This window comes from Herpailurus yagouaroundi, unplaced genomic scaffold (genome assembly GCF_014898765.1).
Source record: "Herpailurus yagouaroundi ecotype Mexico unplaced genomic scaffold, PumYag 165, whole genome shotgun sequence".
Classification (NCBI taxonomy): Eukaryota; Metazoa; Chordata; class Mammalia; order Carnivora; family Felidae; genus Herpailurus; species Herpailurus yagouaroundi.
The window spans coordinates 22,909,512-22,928,112 of record NW_024412406.1 but is presented as its reverse complement, the minus strand read 5'-3'; the positions used below and the strand labels follow the sequence as shown (position 1 = coordinate 22,928,112).

Here is an 18,601-nt window from a genome sequence, read left to right as displayed (position 1 = left end):
AGAAAAGAATATAGCTATGGAAGCTAGGCAGTCCAATAAGGAAAAGATATACATATACATATACATATACATATACATATACATATACATATACATATACATACAAACATACATATTCATGGATTCAGATGGGTGATACACTCCGACACCTTATAATTCTTACCCTCAGAGAGCTCACAGACTGGTAGAGGGAGACCGAGGTGGAATGAATAGCTGAAACACAGCATGCCGTGTGGAACCATGAGCAGGCCATGATCGAGATATGAGCTGCCAACACCCTACTTACACCCTCCTGTATTTCCCCCTCACTTCCTCTAACACTGGTTCTCATGGGGCCATGCTACACCTTCCCTCCCAGGCGACATTTAGAAATGGGTTGCATAATTTTGGTTGTCAGATGCCTTTGCCTATTAGGGCTGCTATAACAAAATACCCCAGATTGGGTGGCTTACAAATAATGGAAATTCTTCTCTCACAGTTCTGGGAATGGGAAGTCCAAGATCAGGGTGCCAGCATGGTCGGGCCCTCTCCTGGTTGCAGACTTCTCTCTGCATCCCTGAATAGTGAAAGGGGCGAGGGAGCTCTGTAGCATTACATTCTGATGGAGGAGGTAGAAAGCAGACCAGTAAACAAACAGGTAAACCATATAACATCAGATGGTAGGAAGCACTATAAGAAAAATTAATAGGGAGGGGGGTGACTATTTTCCATGGGACGGTCAGAGAAAGGCTCTCTGCAAACATTTGGATAAAGACCTGTATTAAGTAAGACAGTGAACCATGTACGAATCGGTGCAAAGAGCCTTTCAGGCAAAAGGAATAGAGGGTGCAAAGTCTCTGAGTCTGGAGTGTGCTTGGCAGCTTGTAGGGACAAGGAGGAGGCTGGAACAGCATAAGCAAGGGGAAGAATGACAGGCAGTGGAGATGGAGTGTTATCCGGCAGTTGATGACGTAGGACATTGTAGGTCACAATAAAGACTTTGAGTTTTATGTTAAATATGATGGGAATGTATTAGAAGACTTTCAGTGGAGAGTGACACGATCTAACTTGTATATATTTTTAAAGTTTGTTTATTTATTCTGAGAGACAGAGAGAAAATTCGAGCAAGGGAGGGGCAGAGAGAGGAGAGAGAGAATCTCAAGCAGCTCTGCACTGCCAGCACAGAGCTGGATGTGGGGCTCTCTCTCACCACCATGAGATCATGACCTGAGCTGAAATCAAGAGTCAGACGCTTAACTGACTGAGCCACCCAGGCGTCCAGATCTGACTTATATTTTCAAATGATTAGTTTATGGAAAAGAAACTGAGGGGCAGGAGCGGAATGAGAAACGAAATTTGAAGGGCCAGAGAACACCCAGCTAGCGGAGCGCAAGTCGTGTGCCTGCATCACGGTTGCCAGGGATGGAAAGAGCAGGAATCTGGTCACCAAAGCGGCGAGATTTGGCATCTCATATGACGGCAGAATCCCCCCGCAAACAGAAAGGGGAGTCGGATGCTGAAATGACAAGTGTCCACAACACAGTAGACTCAAAGGACTTGGTGAGGCAACGGGGCAGGAGAGAGGAATGTAGGGGGACAGCCAGGGCTCTGGCATCGGGGGCTGGGTAGACAGTGGCATTATTTATTCATCAACACTAAGGAAGAGGACTCAGGAGTACGGCCTAACCAAGAGGTGCAGACGTGGGATCACAGGTATGCAGGTGGTAACTACAGCTGTAATAGTGAAGGAGATCTGACCCCAAAGGGTGGAGGAGGAGGAGAGAAGAGTTCAGAGCTCGGATGCTAGAGAACACCAAAGTTTAACGTGTGGGCAAAGGAAAGGAGCAGGCAAAGGCAGTAAAAAGAAACGGTTAGAAAAACAGGAGAAACAAACAAACAAACAAACAAACAAACAAACAAGGGCCTGGTCAATAGAGTCAGTTAAGCATCTGACTCTTGATTTTGGCTCAGGTCTTGATTTCATGGTTCATGAGATCAAGCCTCACTTCAGGGTCTGCGCTGACAGTGTGGAGCCTGCTTACAATTCTCTCTCTCCCTCTCTCTCACCCACCCCCCTTCTGTCTCCTTCAAAATAAATAAATTTTTAAAAAAATGCTACAGAGACAGGCCCTGTAAGTTGCTATAGCTCCCTGTGTTTCCCGTAATAGAACACTTAACGTGTTTGTTTATGATACTTGTCTGAAAGCCGCTCCCGTTGCCCCCACCCCGCCCAGTGAACTGTAAATGCCATGAGGCCAGAAATTGTGTCTATTTGGGTCCAGCATTACAGACCAAAGGGCCCAACATGATGCTTGACCCACAGTGGCATTAAATATGTGTTCAATTACCAAATGGACGACTGAGCTGCAAAATAAGTAGTCTTCCACAATCTTTGCCTGAGCACTGGCAGTGCAATGGAGAGATCCCGTCCCACCACAATCAGCTGTAATACGAATGAGACATGAGAAAATGGAGAAATCAAGCATCTAACTTTCCTCAGAGGAGGACGGGTAAGCTCAAGGTGCTCTCGTGTTCAGGTTGCTCATGGTTTGCTTTTGTTTCTCTTTGCTTAGGAGAACAGTGGACGTGAGCACATTCCTTCAGCGGGTAAAAGCCTGCAGAGGGGGAGGAGTAAAAAAACTGAGGAGAGAGGAAGTCCTGAGCAGAGTCCCAGAAAAGACTGGAGGGGTGGGATCAAGAGATCAAACAGAAGGCATGGTGGTGAACTAAAGGAAAAGCAGCTCTGAGGCTTGAGGGAGAGAAGTTTCTGTAGAAGAAGACAAAGGTGAGTTTGTAGATGAGAGTGCAAAAAATAGTGGGATTTCAATTTACCTATGCTTAATTCTATCTATACCGTAGAAGAGAAGGTGCAGGAATTGAGGCTAACTACAAAGTTTATTTTATTTTGTTTTTTTAATTATTATTGATTTATTTTTGAAGGAGAGGGAGACAGAGCATGAGCAGGGGAGGGGCAGAGAGAGGGAGACAGAATCTGAAACAGGCCCGTGCTCTGAGCTGTCGGCACGGAGCCCGATGTGAGGCTAGAACTCACGAACCGCAAGATCATGACCTGAGCTGAAGTCGGACCCTTGACCAACTGAGCCACCCCGGAGCCCCGAAGCTCACCACAAAGTTTAGAGAGACCAGTCCCCACAAGGGACCGCTCTCACTTCTGACACCAATTACAAGTATGGAGAGTTCCAAACACCTCTCAAACCTTCCAATAATTCCGCAGATGGACTCACAGAATTCACTGAAAGCTGCTATACTCCTGGTTACAGTTTATTACAACAAAAGGATACAGATTGATATCAGCCAAGGGAAGAGACATGTAGGACAGAGCTGAGGAGAGCTCAAACATGGAAACTTCCCATTGAGAATGTCTTCTTCCCATTGAGGCATGGACAAGTTATACCACCAGCATACACATGTGACAATATGAACAACATGCAGAGTATCACCTGCCAGGGAAGCTCACCCAAGCCATTGGTATTCGGTTTCATTGGGGTGCCCCCCCCACATCCTGCCCATGTGGCTGACCTTTAGTCCAGTGCTTCTTGGAGGTCAGGCTATTACCGTTGGTCTCCAGGCCCCTCTAAGAGACAAATCTGATATGCCATGGCCCAACATTCCCAACATAAATCATACTGTTAGACAATCTGGTGGCTCAGGCCCCTGGGAAAACAAAGACACTCCCATCAGGTATGACATTCTAAGGGCCTACAGATCACCTTCCAGTAGCTGAGGGTAAAGGCCAAGCCTCTCTTTGTGTAAAGTAATTCTTCACTATTCCCGAGGCAATTTGGTGATAAAGCGTGAAATGAAAAGAAGGGCAGGAGCTTAAGAAGAGCAATAGGGAATAAAAAGAGAGTCAACGGCCAAAATCACTGCCTAATCATGGAAGGGTGGCCGGCCAAGATCATTTGGCTTGGGCAGGAAGGAGTACTGACGTGATCGCATTCAGACGAGTACTTCTCTGAATGCAGCCAACAGGGTGTGCGTCGCGTTTTCATAAACTGTGGTGTAAACGAGATCCTGTGGAGACACGCCAGGGCTGGTGCCTCTAGGTGGCTCACATAATAGGATACCACCTATTCCAGAAGCATGCCTGTTCCGTAGTGCACCTGTTTCTCAAGAAACAAGATTCACAGTTTGCCTGCTACAAATGTCAGGCATAGCCCGTTTAGGTGACTCTCCTAAATCTTACCAACAGAGACTGAGTCACGTCAACAAACATGTCTTGAGAACCTACCAAGAGTCGTAGCACACATGCTAGAATCTGCTGACAAAAATGACGATTATAGGACACCTACCCTCAAATAGTTCACAGTCTGGCTAGGAAGAGAGCACAAAAACAACTTGGGGTTTATAAAGAAAGTACAAGGTCTAACTAAAAAAAAAAAAAGAATAAAAAGAGGAAAAACTCACTGTGAATGAGGCGCATATATGCTAAGGTTCAGGAAGACATTCCCAAGACGGTTTTATTCACTACCCCCATAGCCAGCTCCTAGCAATGCCTGGCACATACCAGGCGTAAAATACGTGTTTGTTAAATGACCAAATGAACGAGTGAAATATTATTAGGCAATTAACTTAAGTATATACACATATCGAAAATGCTAGTGACAGAGGTATAATTTCCTAACCAGGAGTGGTGACACAAGAGTCTGTTCTGATTTGGGGCCACAACTTCCTCCTTCCCCAGCCTGAGTTTTTACAGCTGCGTTCCTCACGAGTCTATTTCTGTTCTATCATCGTTGTACAAGTTGGCACCAGGCAACAAATGCTGAACAGGAAACTTCACTCAGATAAGAGGGATCTGAGGAAAACCCCTCTATCTACAAATATCTTTTGCCAACGTTTTATGTAGCTGATATGAGATTCTATGAGACATCTACTTTTTTAAGAAAATGAAATATTTTTTGCAGATTGCGTATAGCCCCAAAGACGGTTCTGAATATGCAGAAACCTTTTCTTCTGTGGATACAGTATACTATAACATTGAAGTACAAGAGATCTGCAGTCAGACAGAGTAGGTCTAAATGTTAAATTTGCCACCAAAATAAGAATGACTTTGGAGATGTTATTGGGGGTTTTTTAATATGTGAAATAATAATATAGTATCTATTTTAGCCTTGCGTTCTGCCTCCAATTAAGACTAGAAGAAAAGAGGGGAAAGGCCACTAAAACAAGGAGGAAATATATTTTTAAAGCAAAAAGCTCTCCATATTTTTTTTTATTAAAACTACTGAAGCGGGAGGGGCGGCGGCCTGGGTGGCTCAGTGGGTTAAGCGTCCAACTCTTAATTTCCGCTCAGGTGAAATTTCACCTCACAGTTGGGGAGATCGAGCCTGGTGTGGGGCTCTGCACTATCAGTGCGGAGCCTGTTTGGAATTCTCTCTCTCCCTCTCTCTCTCTCTCTCTCTGCCCCTCCCCTGCTCTCACTCTCTCTCTCAAAATAAATAAACATTAAAAAAAAAAAACAACCAAAAAGCTACTGAAGAGCTGTGAATGAAACGAAGTATAAACTCAATTCCAAAGCAGGGGGACCATTTCTAGGTGAGCCAAGATCGGCTGCTTTCATCCTTGGATGCATCTGTCAAGCCCACACACAGATGAACCAGGGAGGAGCAGGGAGGGGTGTTGCTGGGATGGGGAGACCCTGGCTAAACTCTGATGATCACATGTGATGCTGTGATGGGTTAGAGTCTGGAAAAACTCCAAACTAAGATAGTCTTATTTGGTTTCCATCAGTAGGAAAAGACAGCCCCCAGGATGGAAGAAAATATTTGAAAATTAGATATCTCATCAAAGACTAGTATCAAGTTTATACAAAGAATTCTTGGAGTGCCTGGGTGGCTCAGTTGGTTGAGCATCTGACTTTTGATTTTGGCTCAGATCATGATCCCAGGGTCGTGGAATCGAGCCCTGCATTGGGCTCCACACTGAATGTGGAGCCTGCTTAAGATTCTCCCTCTCTCTCTCTCTCTCTCTCTCTTCCTCTTCCTCCCTCTGCCCACCTCCATACACTCTGTCTCTAAACAACAACAACAACAACAATAACAACAACAAAACAACTCTTAAATCTCAATAATAAAAAGACAGATAATCTGACTGAAATATGGGCAAAGGATTTGAATAGACATTTCCCCAGAGAAGATATACGAAAGCTAGGAAACATGCTAAAAGATGTTCAACATCATTAGTTATTAGGGAAATGAAAATCAAAACCACAATGAGATACTACTTAACTCCCATTAGACTGTCTACTAATCAAAATGACAGATAATTGGATAATTACATGTGTTGCAAAGCATATGGAGAAATTGCTGGTGAGAATTTAAAGTGGTGCAGCTAGTTTGGCAGTTCCCCAAGAAGCAAAACGTAGAGTCAACATATGACCCAGCAGCTCCAATCCTAGATATATACCCAAGAGAGCTGAAAACATACATCTGCACAAAAACTTACACAAGCCTGTTCATAGCAGTATTATTCATTGTATCCCCAAAGCATAAGCAATCCAAATGTCCATCAACTAGTGAATCAATAAAAAAATGTGATATGTCCATACAATGAACTTATTATTCAGCCAGTAAAAAAAGGAATAAAATACTACATTGGATTTCAACAAAATTTAAAACATCTTCTTATAAGACACTATTAAGACAATGAAATGAGGGGCGCCTGGGTGGCTCAGTCAGTTGAGTATCTGACTTTGCCTCAGGTCATGATCTCACAGCTCATGAGTTTGAGCCCCACGTCGGGCTCTGTGCTGACAGCTCAGAGCCTGGAATCTGCTTCAGATTCTGTGTCTCCCTCTCTCTCTCTCTGCCCCTCCCTTGGTCACACTCTGTCTCTGTCTCTCTCTCTCTCAAAGAATAAACATTAAAAAAAATTTTAAAAAGACAATGAAATGATAAGCCACGTGTATACACACACACACACACACACACACTCACTCATATCCTGAAGATATGGTACATAAAGAACTCCTGAAAATCCATAAAAAGAAATAGAACAACCAGCAAGATCACGTACAAAAGTCTACTATAGACATTGTCAGAAAAAAGATATCTGAACGGCCAATAAACATAAAGAAAGGCACTCAACATAAGTTAGCAGGGAAATGCAAATGAAAGTTCCCATGAGATTCTAAATGTTATACACTTAGCAGAAAGGCTAAAATTAGAACGACTGATAACATCAAGGGTCAGCTAGGATGCGGAGGAACTGGAACTCTCACACACTGTGGTTGGGAGTATAAAATAGTATGACCACTTCAGAAAGTTGAAAGTTTCTAATAAAATCAACCAGTATCCTATGTCATGGGCTTATTCGCAAAGCTAAGTCAGATGTAAACACTTGGTTCAGAGTACATTTTTTTTTAATGTTTATATATTTATTCGGAGAGAGAGAAAGGGAGGAAGGGGCAGAGAGAGATAAGGAGAGAGAGAATCCCAAGCATACTCTACCCTGTCAGTGCAGAGCCCGATGCAGGGCTCAATCTCACAAACCATGAGATCATGACCTGAGCCAAAATCAAGAGTTCGATGCTTAACCAACTGAGCCACCCAGAGGCCCCTCATAGTACATTTTCAATACACATTTACAGTGATAGTAATAAACTACCTTGCACTCATCAATATCTCCTCCAGTTACAACGGGGACTTAACTAACTGCCAGAGCTTTGTTATTTAACTATTTCTTGACTGCTAGAGTGGTCTCTACCAGGTCTCTAGTGGGACATTCTCAAATTAGTACCTCATACCAAGTCTACCTGAGTTCAGGTAGGCAATTATGGAAACCGGAACATCTAAATAAATAGAACCCTATCATGCCTAAAGTCGATAAGTCAATTCAATGTACAGAGAAGAATACACATTTTTCTGTCATTTTGATGCAGTTGTTTTGGTAGATATCAAGTATTTAACTTTCAGAGTGTCTTTATTTGCCAAGAATTGTGCACAACAGGTATCCAATCCCTGGAGGATGTTACAAGGCTCAGGAATGGGATGAGAGCGTGAAAGTCAGTGATATTTGCTCCAAATGTTACTTGTTAAAAAAGAAAAAAAAAGTCATATTCACATTTTGATGCATCCAGATGTTCCCCCATTTCAAAACTTCTGCATTGAAATGTCATGTTTTCATTCTAATCCCTCGCTCTGTGAGGTGTTGATAAGCTCCTATGGATTCTATAAAGATAAGCAAGCTTCGTCCCTGCCACCAAAAGACTTAAAATATAGTAAGGATGTATAGGCAGATATATAATTAACTGTTCTCCCTGGGAATGAAACTCAGAGGACCAACTGAGTCATATGATCCCAGAGAGTCCCACGAGTTCAATAAATATCAAGTCCACCATACACACATGCAAGTTTTCCTGGGGCCACTATGAAGGGGAATGTCACTGTTCTGGCTTGTCTCAGAAGGCTCTGACATCACCAAAATGGCTAATTGTTCAATTTTTAAAAATTCTTTCTAAAATCCCAGAGGTGTAAAGGAATCTATGAACTCCCTGAAACTACATGGAAAAAAATTTTATGTCTTTATGTGCATTTTGGCGGGGAGGAAATCTAGAACTTTCGTTAGACTGTCACATGGCTCTGGGACTTAAAAAAGATTTCCTCTAAATTTGTTCTAATTACAATTTGAGTTTATCTATGACCTCCCATTACTCACGTAATTGAGAGTTGGCTGTAACTTTAAAGGCAAAAATTGTTAAAATCACAAAGATGAACAAACCGTGTTAACCAGGTGACACGGTTCCATTGGTCGCAGACGATGGCTTCCGTATTCCTTGAGGTCTCTGAGTGCGTCGACATAGTCATGATGGATCAGTTTGAAATTGATCTGGAAATGCAAAGTTTAATTGATTTTACTCCTAATTAAGCATCTTAACAGTCATAATTAGATTTTACCTTACATAGTAAATGGCCTAAACCATTTATTAACTGTGTGCTTTGAGCGATTAAACTCTGTGCCTCAATTTCCTCATTTATAAAATAGGAATAGTAATAAAATCCACCACAGACTTGTTACAATAATTGAATGAATTAATATTTGTACAGCACTTAGACTAGTGCCTGGCACAAAGTAGATGGTGTAGAAGTGATGAATAAATAAAATATTTGTCTTTCTTTTCAAAGCCTGTGGATTGATTCTAGTCTGCATTGTTAAATATGTGTAATTGAAATTCTGGAGAACTCTTCAGAACTCTCTGAAGCTTACTTCATATGAAGAGCTTAAATTTAAGATTTCACGTTCAAGGAAGCTTATCTAAAGACTAAGCAGTCCTGGGGCACCTGGGTGGCTCAGTAGGTTAAGCATCTAACTTCGGTTCAGGTCATGATCTCATGGCTCGTGGGTTCGAGCCTCACGTCGTGCTCTGTGCTGACAGCTCGGAGCCTGGAGCCTGCTTCCGATTCTGTGTCTCCCTCTCTCTCTGGTCCTCCCCCACTCACACTCTGTCTCTCTCTGTCTCTCAAAAATAAACAAACATTAAAAGAGAAAAACTAAGCAGTCCATCCATTTCTTAGATTGTCCAAAACATGTCTCTGAGCTACAATCGGTCCCCACTGAGATGTATATGTTGTCATACGGTCTTGGCACTTAATAGAATCGCTTTTACTGAATTCTGCTTGTCCCCTGCCACTACCTTGCCAAAAGAGAGCCTTTAAGAAAGTTATTCAGGGGGCGCCTGGGTGGCGCAGTCGGTTAAGCGTCCGACTTCAGCCAGGTCACGATCTCGCGGTCCGTGAGTTCGAGCCCCGCGTCGGGCTCTGGGCTGATGGCTCAGAGCCTGGAGCCTGTTTCCGATTCTGTGTCTCCCTCTCTCTCTGCCCCTCCCCCGTTCATGCTCTGTCTCTCTCTGTCCCAAAAATAAATAAACGTTGAAAAAAAATTAAAAAAAAAAAAAGAAAGTTACTCAGATTGTCCCTCTGTGTTTACTAGGGATGTTACAAGAGACACTGTTGCCACCACACCCAGAGCCCTTCACCAGGCTAGTGCGTCGGCCAATGCATTCCATCCCCAGCTGCTGTGCTTGTCAAAACCCTTCTCCAGAAAAGCGTTCTCAACCAGCAGGTTAGAACTGTCTGGGGGATGGCAGACTGCGCTCCACTCCAGTGGCAGACCATAGCCCGTGACTGACTAATGTAAAGCTACAAAAGCCAGGCGGACAACCCGTGATGCCTCTAAGGCTACAGAGCCCCTTATGAGACCAGGCTGTCTTCAGTTGAAACCGCATCTTTGCCAGGATTCTTCCTCTGCTTCCCTCACCTCCTTCCAGCTTTTTCCTGAGAACTCTCCCTCCCTAAATGATTCGTGCAGGAAACGCCATCTTGGATTCCACCTCCAAGAAACCCAAGCTAAGACAGCCATTAAATCAGATAGTAATACTGTATGCTGGGGATGAGGGAGAGATTTTTCTCTCAGGCTTCAATGCCAGGAAAAATTATGTTCCTTCAAAGTAAGTTCTTCATTTTTATCTTATTAACCCTATCAGTCTCCTGAGAGTGCTCTCCTCTTTATTTTGTTTGCCATGAATCAGAACCAAATTTTCTATCCATTTCTATTATGGACCTGTACTGCATTACCTAGTTTTGTTTTGTTTTGTTTTGTTTTGTTTTGTTTTGTTTTGTTTTACATTGCCTATTTTTTAAATTTAGGCTCCACACCCAGCCTGGAGCCTAATGTGGGGCTTAAACTCACAACCCTAAGATCAATACCTGAGATGAGATCAAGAATTAGACGTTTAACTGACTGAGCCACCCAGGTGCCCCTACACTGCTTTTTTTTTAATTTAGTTTTTTAAAAAATGTTTATTTTTGAGAGAGAGAGAAAGAGAGAGCATGAGCAGGGGAGGGGCAGAGAGAGAGGAAGACAGAGAATCCAAGCAGGCTCTGCACTGTCAGTGCAAAGCCCAACATGGCACTCGAACCCACAAACCATGAGATCATGACCTGAGCTGAAGTGGGACACCCAACCATCACCCAGGCAACCCCCTCCACTGCCTATTTTTGAATGACAACTTCACCCTTAGCTTTATTTCACCATTTTACTTTTTTCTTTTTCTCTTTCTTTCTTTCTTTCTTTTCTTTCTTTTTTCCCCCCATAATCAATCAATCATTATGTGCTTTGGAACTAGGTGGAATATAAACTTTAAAAGAAGTCACAGTTTCCCTAATCCTTCTTTTGCAATCTATATTCGACACCACTGGTTAGTGACTTGTCCAAGGTAAATTAACAGTGAGTGGTTGAGCCAGGAGGAGACTCATAACTGAACTTCTAGAACAGTGTTCTTTTTTTTTTCCTCCAGCTTTATTGAGGCATAATTGACAAATAAAATTGTAAGATATTTAAAGTATACCATCATGATGATTTGATACAGTATCCATTGTGAAAGGATTCTGCCCATCTAGTTAATTAACATATCACCATGTCTATATGAATACATATATATACGGATATATGCTTGTATGAGAGAACATTTAATTCCTAGTCTCTTAGCAAATTTTAAAAAAATTTTTTTTAACGTTTATTCATTTTTGAGAGAGAGTGAGACAGAGCATGAATGGGGGGAGTTCAGAGAGAGAGGGAGACACAGAATCTGAAACAGGCTCCAGGCTCTGAGCTGTCAGCACAGAGCCCAACGCGGGGCTGGAACTCATGGGCCGCGAGATCATGACCTGAGCTGAAGTTGGACGCCCAACTGAATGAGCCACTCAGGCTCCCCTTAGCAAATTTCAATTATACAATACAGTGCTATCAACTGTAGTCACTATGTCATACAACAGATCTTCAGACGCTATTTAGAACAATGTTCTTTCCACCATGATTAATGCATTCATTTATTCAACAGGCACAAGCATACATATGCTGGGTTCCATGCTAGATACCCAAAATATAAAAGTGAAAAATTAATTCCCAATCTAGTAGAAAATTATTTGCCATTTATTTACATGCTGCACATGTAAATAAATAAATGCAAAAAAATATTTCAGGTGCCATGATCAAAGTAAGAGCAAGACTGGGGAAAATGTATTTTACCTGGGAAAATCGCAAAGTGATTGAGTAACCTTGAGTGATCACTGGCTGGATATTCTGGGTGAGGATGGCAGAGAACACATTCTGGGGGATAGATTAGTTTAACAGTATACTAAATACGCAAAAAATAGCCTGATGGGCCTAAGTAGCTACAGATACCTGGGTATAGCTACAGCCTATCTGGGAAGGGAGGTAGTGTGTTGATGTAGAGCAGGGCTAGGCACAGAGCGTTTCTGTATCATCCTGTGAATTAAGACTCTGTCCTGTGAGAAGTAGGCGCAATTAAAGGGATTAAGAATGATCAGATTGGCATTTTAGAAAATGGATCTGGCGAAGCAGTGGGAATTGGATTGGGAGAGTAGAGGGCAAAAGACAAGAGGCGGAGTTAATTGCAACTATTCCAGAGGGTGGGGTGGTTCAGATCTTGGAGCTGGCAGTGGGGTGGACAGGTAGAGAAGATATGAAGGTAGTAAGAAGGTGGACAAGCGGGAGAAACGAGTTCAAGTTCGGTAAGGTTCCCAGCTTTCTCCTTTGAGTGAGTGGATGGATGTAGGTATCAGTCACTAAAATGAGAACTGGTGGGGCACCTGGGTGGCTCAGTCAGTCGGTTAAGCGTCCGACTTCGGCTCAAGTCATGATCTCGCGGTTTGTGAGTTCGAGCCTCGCATTGGGCTCTGTGCTGACAGCTTGGAGCCTGGAGCCTGCTTCAGATTCTGTGTCTCCCCCTCTCTCTGCCCCTCCCATGTTCATGCTCTGTCTCCCTTTGTCTCTCAATAATAAATAAACACTAAAAAATAATAAAATAAAATAAAATAAAATAAAATAAAATAAAATAAAATAAAATGAGAATGGAAGATGTTAGAGGGGAAGTAGTGAGATCCGTTGCCCAAGGAATAAGCAGGTGAAATGTTTAGCAGACAGTTATAAGGATCTGGAAGGCAAGGGAGTTCTGGCCTGGAGATATTGATTCAGGAGTAATCATCTTGTAGATAATAGTTTAGTAAGTAATAGATAAACAATAGATGATGACAGGGGAATTGATGAGGAGTATACAAACCAGTGTTTCTCAGTGTGAATCTTTCTCCACATGCATTAGAATCATCTGAGCAGCCTGTGAAAATACAAACTCCCAGGCCCAGTTCCAGACTTATTGAAGCCAGATTGTGAGGAAGAGTCTAACTGTGTTTTCTGTATTCTGAACAAAACGCCTTCAGAGATTCTGAGTTTGCAATCCACTCTGATACATGGTGGTATGTTAGTCAAGGTGGTGCAGAGGAAAAGGACCAGTAGGATTCATACATATGCATGCACACACACGTGTAGACATATATATGGATTATCCACCAATACATACAAATGGATGCCTTTAGGTATTTGTATATCTACGTATATCAGATAGATAGATTGATTTTAAGAAATTGGCACATGTGATTTTGAAGCCTGGCAAGTCTATAACCTGCAAGGTAGGCTGGCAGGCTGGAGACCCAGGGAAGAGTCGGTGATACAGCCAGAGTCCAAAGGCATTCTGCTGGCAGAACTCCTTCTTTGATGGTGGTCAACCCTTCTTCTATTAAGGCCTCCTATGAAGGGTGAGGCCCACCTCATTATGAACATAAGACGCTTTACTCCAAGTCTGCTGACTTAAACGTTAATCTCATCTAACAAATACCTTCTCAGAAACTTCCAGCATTATGTTTGCTCAAGTATCCGGGCACTGTGGTTTGGCTAAGATAACACACGAAATTAGCCATCACGGGTGGGAAGGGAAGAAAAGGACAAAGAAGGGAGCTGAAGAAAGAGCCCTAATGGGCAACAACACTGAAGAGCTGGGCAAAGCAAATAAGGTCCAGGGCAGAGAAGGACAAGACTACTGGCCACAGAGATGTCAGGAGAACTGAAGGAATGGTGCCACAAAAGACAAAAAAAAAAAAAAAAAAAAAAAAAAAGCTGAAATGTTCAATAATGTTAAATGACACAGAAAAGTCAAGAAGATACAAGATGATAAAAAGTGAAAAGAATTCACTGGGTTTAAGAAATAGATTTTTGGTGACGTACCAGGTTCAATGACACAGAGAAGGTAGAAACTTCACTGAAGTTAAATGGGGAAGGAATCATTAAAAACCAAAAGCAAAAAGGGGTGCCTGGGGGGGCTCAGTCAGTTGAGCATCTGACTCTTGATTTCAGCTCAGGTCATGATCTCATGGTTCTTGAGATTGAGCCCCACATCATACTCTGAGCTGACAGTGGGAAGCCTACTTAGGATTCTCTCTCCTCTCTCTCTGCCCCTCCCCTGCTCATGTTCTCTCTCTCTCTCTCTCAAAATAAATAAGTAAACATTTTTTTAAAAAGATTCCAACCATAATTGGTGATGGTGGGGAGGATATTCATATAGTTAGAAATATAAATAGTATCGGGGCACCTGAGTGGCTCAGTCAGTTAAGCGTCCAACTTCGGCTCAGGTCGTGATGTCACAGTTCGTGGGTTTGAGTCCCACATCGGGCTCTGTGCTGGCAGCTCAGAGTCTGGAGCCTGCTTCAGATTCTATGTTTCCCTCTCTCTCTCTGCCCCTTCCCCACTCACACTCTCTCAAAAATAAATAAACATTAAAAAAAAAAGAAGTATAAATAGTACCAATTCTTGTATTAAAAATTTTCAGTAGGATCATACCATTTGACCAAGCTATTCTACTTCTTTAAAATTACACGAAGGAATTGAAAATATATCTATACCAAGATTTAGCTGTAAGATGTTCATTCAAATGTGGTTTTCAATGTTTTTTATTTTTTAAAGAATTTAAATGTATAATAATACAGTATTAAGGAAAGCAGTTATGTCCTATCTAGGTCAGATTTACAGTGAAGGTAATGCAAGTGAAGCTTTGGGCCCCTCATTTCCTCCTTTATAACACTGGGAAAGGTCCTTATAGCTTTGGATGAATAATTTTATGGTTTTTTCCTTAAATAGGGCTCTCTGAATTGTATGCTGTAGGCCCCTCCAAACCCAGATCTCCTTTGGGTGTATTCATGTAGTTATAAAAATAAACTTGCTTTCAATAAGACAAACAATTTTCCCCCAGATGGGCAAATTATTTGAATGGGCATTTCATCATAAAAGAAATATCAATGATGGGGCAGGGGGGTGGGGTGCCTGGGTGGCTCAGTCTGTTAAACGTCCAACTTCAGATCAGGGCATGATCTCGTAGTCCATGAGTTTGAGCCCTGCATTGGGCTCTGTGCTGACAGCTTGGAGCCTGGAGTCTGCTTCGAATTCTGTGTCTCCCTCCCTTTCTGTCCCTCCCCTGCTCGATCTGTGATTCTCTCTCTCAAAAATAAATAAACATTAAAAAAAAAAGTTTTGGGAATGCAAGCTGGTGCAGCCACTCTGGAAAACAGTATGGAAGTTCCTCAAAAAACTAAAACTAGAACTACGCTACGACCCAGCAATTGCACTACTAGGCATTTATCCACGGGATACAGGTGTGCTGTTTCGAAGGGACACGTGCATCCCCATGTTTACAGCAGCACTATCAACAATAGCCAAAGTATGGAAAGAGCCCAAATGTCCATCAATGGATGAACGGATAAAGAAGATGTGGTATATATATAAAATGGAGTATTACTTGGCAATCAAAAAGAATGAAATCTTGCCATTTGCAACTACTGGAGGGAACTGGAAGGTATTATGCTAAGTGAAATTAGTCAGTCAGAGAAAGACAAAAATTATATGACTTCACTCATATGAGGACTTTAAGAGACAAAACAGATGAACATAAAGGAAGGGAAAGAAAAATAATATAAAAACAGGGAGGGAGACAAAACAGAAGAGACTCATAAATATGGAGACCAAACTGAGGGTTACGGGAGAGGCTGTGGGAGGGGGGATAGGCTAAATGGGTGAGGGGCATTAAGGAATCTACTCCTGAAATCATCGTTGCACTATATGCTAACTAATTTGGATGTAAATTAAAAAAGAAAAAAATAGAAACAAAGGAGAGAAAAACGTATTGGAAAAAAAAGTTTAAAAAAGAGATACTGATGGTCAAGGAAATGCAAAATACAATCACAGTAAGATACCACTTCTCACCTTCTAGAATGGCTACATTTTTCTTAATGCTGTGAGGATGCAGAGCAAACAGAGCTCTTGTACCTTCCTGGTGGGAATGCAAAATGGTAGCACGACTTCGTAAACCAGTTCATCAGCTTCTTATAGAGTGAAATGTACACCTACCATATGACTCAGCAACCTCACTCCTAAGAATTTATCTAAGATAAATGAAGATGTGGGTTCACACAAAGACCTTCACGAGAATGTTTACAGAAGCTTTACAAAAGATCACCGAAAACTAGAAACAACTCAGATGTCCATCAACAGGTGAATGGATGAATAATCATCGTATACTCACACAATGGAATACTACTCAACAATAAATAGAAACTGGTGATGCATTCAACAGCATGAATGAATCTCAGAGGCCTTATTTTAAGTGAAATAAAAGGCTATGTTCTGTAGGATTCCATTTATATGACATTCTGGAAAAAAAGCAGGCTATAGGAATAGAAATCAGATCTGTAGTTGCCAGACTGGGGTTGAGAAAGGAAACGTGGGGATGACAGAAATGTTCTGTATCTTGGTTTTGTGGGGCTTGCATGACTGTATATAGTTTTCAAAATCATCAAACTAAGCACTTAAAAAGGGTTTTACTGCATGTAAACTATACCTCAATAAATCTGACCTAAAAAATTGAAGTTATAGAAAAATATTTAATGACAAGGAATGTTGTCACTGAGTATTAAGAAAGCGGATTATAAAATTAACTGTATTAGTTTTTAAATTTTTTTTTAATGTTTATTTATTTTTGAGACAGAGAGAGACAGAGCATGAACGGGGGAGGGTCAGAGAGAGGGAGATACAGAATCTGAAACAGCCTCCAGGCTCTGAGCTGTCAGCACAGAGCCTGACGCAGGGCTCGAATTCACGGACCGCGAGATCATGACCTGAGCCAAAGTCGGACGCTTAACCGACTGAGCCAGCCAGGCGCCCCCTGTATTAGTTTTTATAAATCAAGCATTTTGTGCATAGAGAGATAATACATAATACATTGAACAGAAGAACATATACCAACATTTCAACTACAGTTGTTTTTGAGGCATTGATTAATGAGTGAATTTTAATTTTATATTTTTGGTTATGTGCATTTTCTAAATTTTCTTCAATAAGTATATACCTCATGTGGTTTTTTTTAAAAGAGGATTTTTGTTGATGGTGATGGGTTAAAGGTTTTTAAAAACCGAATTGGGGCAGAGGGGGGGTTATCCAGATACAGATTCTAGCCTATTCTGATAGGCTTTGCTATTTAGGGAGAAAGTTATCAGAAAGGAACTGAGTTCAAGGATAGGATTTTTTTGTTTTGTTTTGCTTCTTCTTTTAAGCTGATTCTTTTCCTGTCAGGAAAGAGTGTGAACAAGACACCTGTGCAGTGAAGCGCTGACATGACACTCCTTGAGAGACACAGTCATGGAGCGGTGTTAGGAGCAAATCCCAATTTTATGCTCAAAAGCCTCAATGACTCTCCTCTTTCTGAATGAAGCTTTCCATGATGCTATCCCAATTTTTCATTCAATCTTTTTCCCTGGTACCCACTTTTCACATACTCCGTGCCCTAGGGTTTACTCACTATTCCCAGCCACAGCCTGAACTTCCCTGATCCATGCCTCTGCTCTGTCCCTTCTGTCTAGAATGCTTATCCCTCTCTTGCTTCCAGTGGGAAACAACAGTTAATTCCCTGCACGTTAGGCTCTGTAACATGGAACACAGTGCTTTATAAATGTTTGCTAAGTGTTGTTGAAGATGGCACCAGATTGAAGGTGCCAAATTTTGGAACATCCATAAATTGGAAATACTTGTACAGTGGACTGATAACTAAGATCTGTCCCAGATTTGGACCAGTTATAAGGAAGAAGCCACATTGATGGCCCATATCAGCACATAAGTCCTTGCACCTTGAACCTAGTAAGTGATATGACACAGAAATGGGCTTCTAACACAAAACTCAAGTATAAATATAGCAAAGTTAACAAAACTTGTTGTATAAGTAAAACAAAATTAGGATTCATTGAAACTATACATAGTCAATTTTTTTTTCTTTTTTTTTTAAGCAAATGGATCTTTCAGATCTGTATCGGTTTTTAAGTACATTTTCAGGGACAACTAACAGCTTATTTTTATGATTGAATGTCCTATCTACGTGCTCTGTGAGAAAGGGTCTAGCTGGACATGGTTTTTTTAAGAATAGGTGCTATGGATCATGAATTGGCCAATTGAGTTGTTCACTTCTTAACTATAAAAGTGTAATTATGATAAAATGCAATTAATAGAAACATGTAAACTATATCTATGCTTCTTATAGCTGAATGACCTGGAAATCACTAAATGCACATTCTATGGTGAAATATTTTAAAGGTTCACGTAAATCATTCTTGTTCATACAGCTAGTCAGCCTTCCCATATCTTTTGGGCATTTGGGGGTTCCACTGCCTACTACCTGGGTCATTCTGGAAATGTAGAGGTTGCCATGAAT

At 41.6% G+C, this 18,601-nt stretch overlaps 1 long non-coding RNA gene across 7 annotated transcripts in view; it reads right to left on the bottom strand.

Moving 5' to 3' along the window:
* The window catches only part of LOC121038224 (uncharacterized), a 106,254-nt gene that overhangs the window by 62,922 nt on the left and 24,731 nt on the right, over positions 1–18,601 (bottom strand). For all 7 annotated transcript variants that reach the window (XR_005794244.1, XR_005794245.1, XR_005794242.1 and 4 more), the window contains one exon: positions 8,722–8,829. This is a non-coding gene — a long non-coding RNA (uncharacterized LOC121038224). The remainder of the gene's footprint in view (positions 1–8,721; positions 8,830–18,601) is intronic.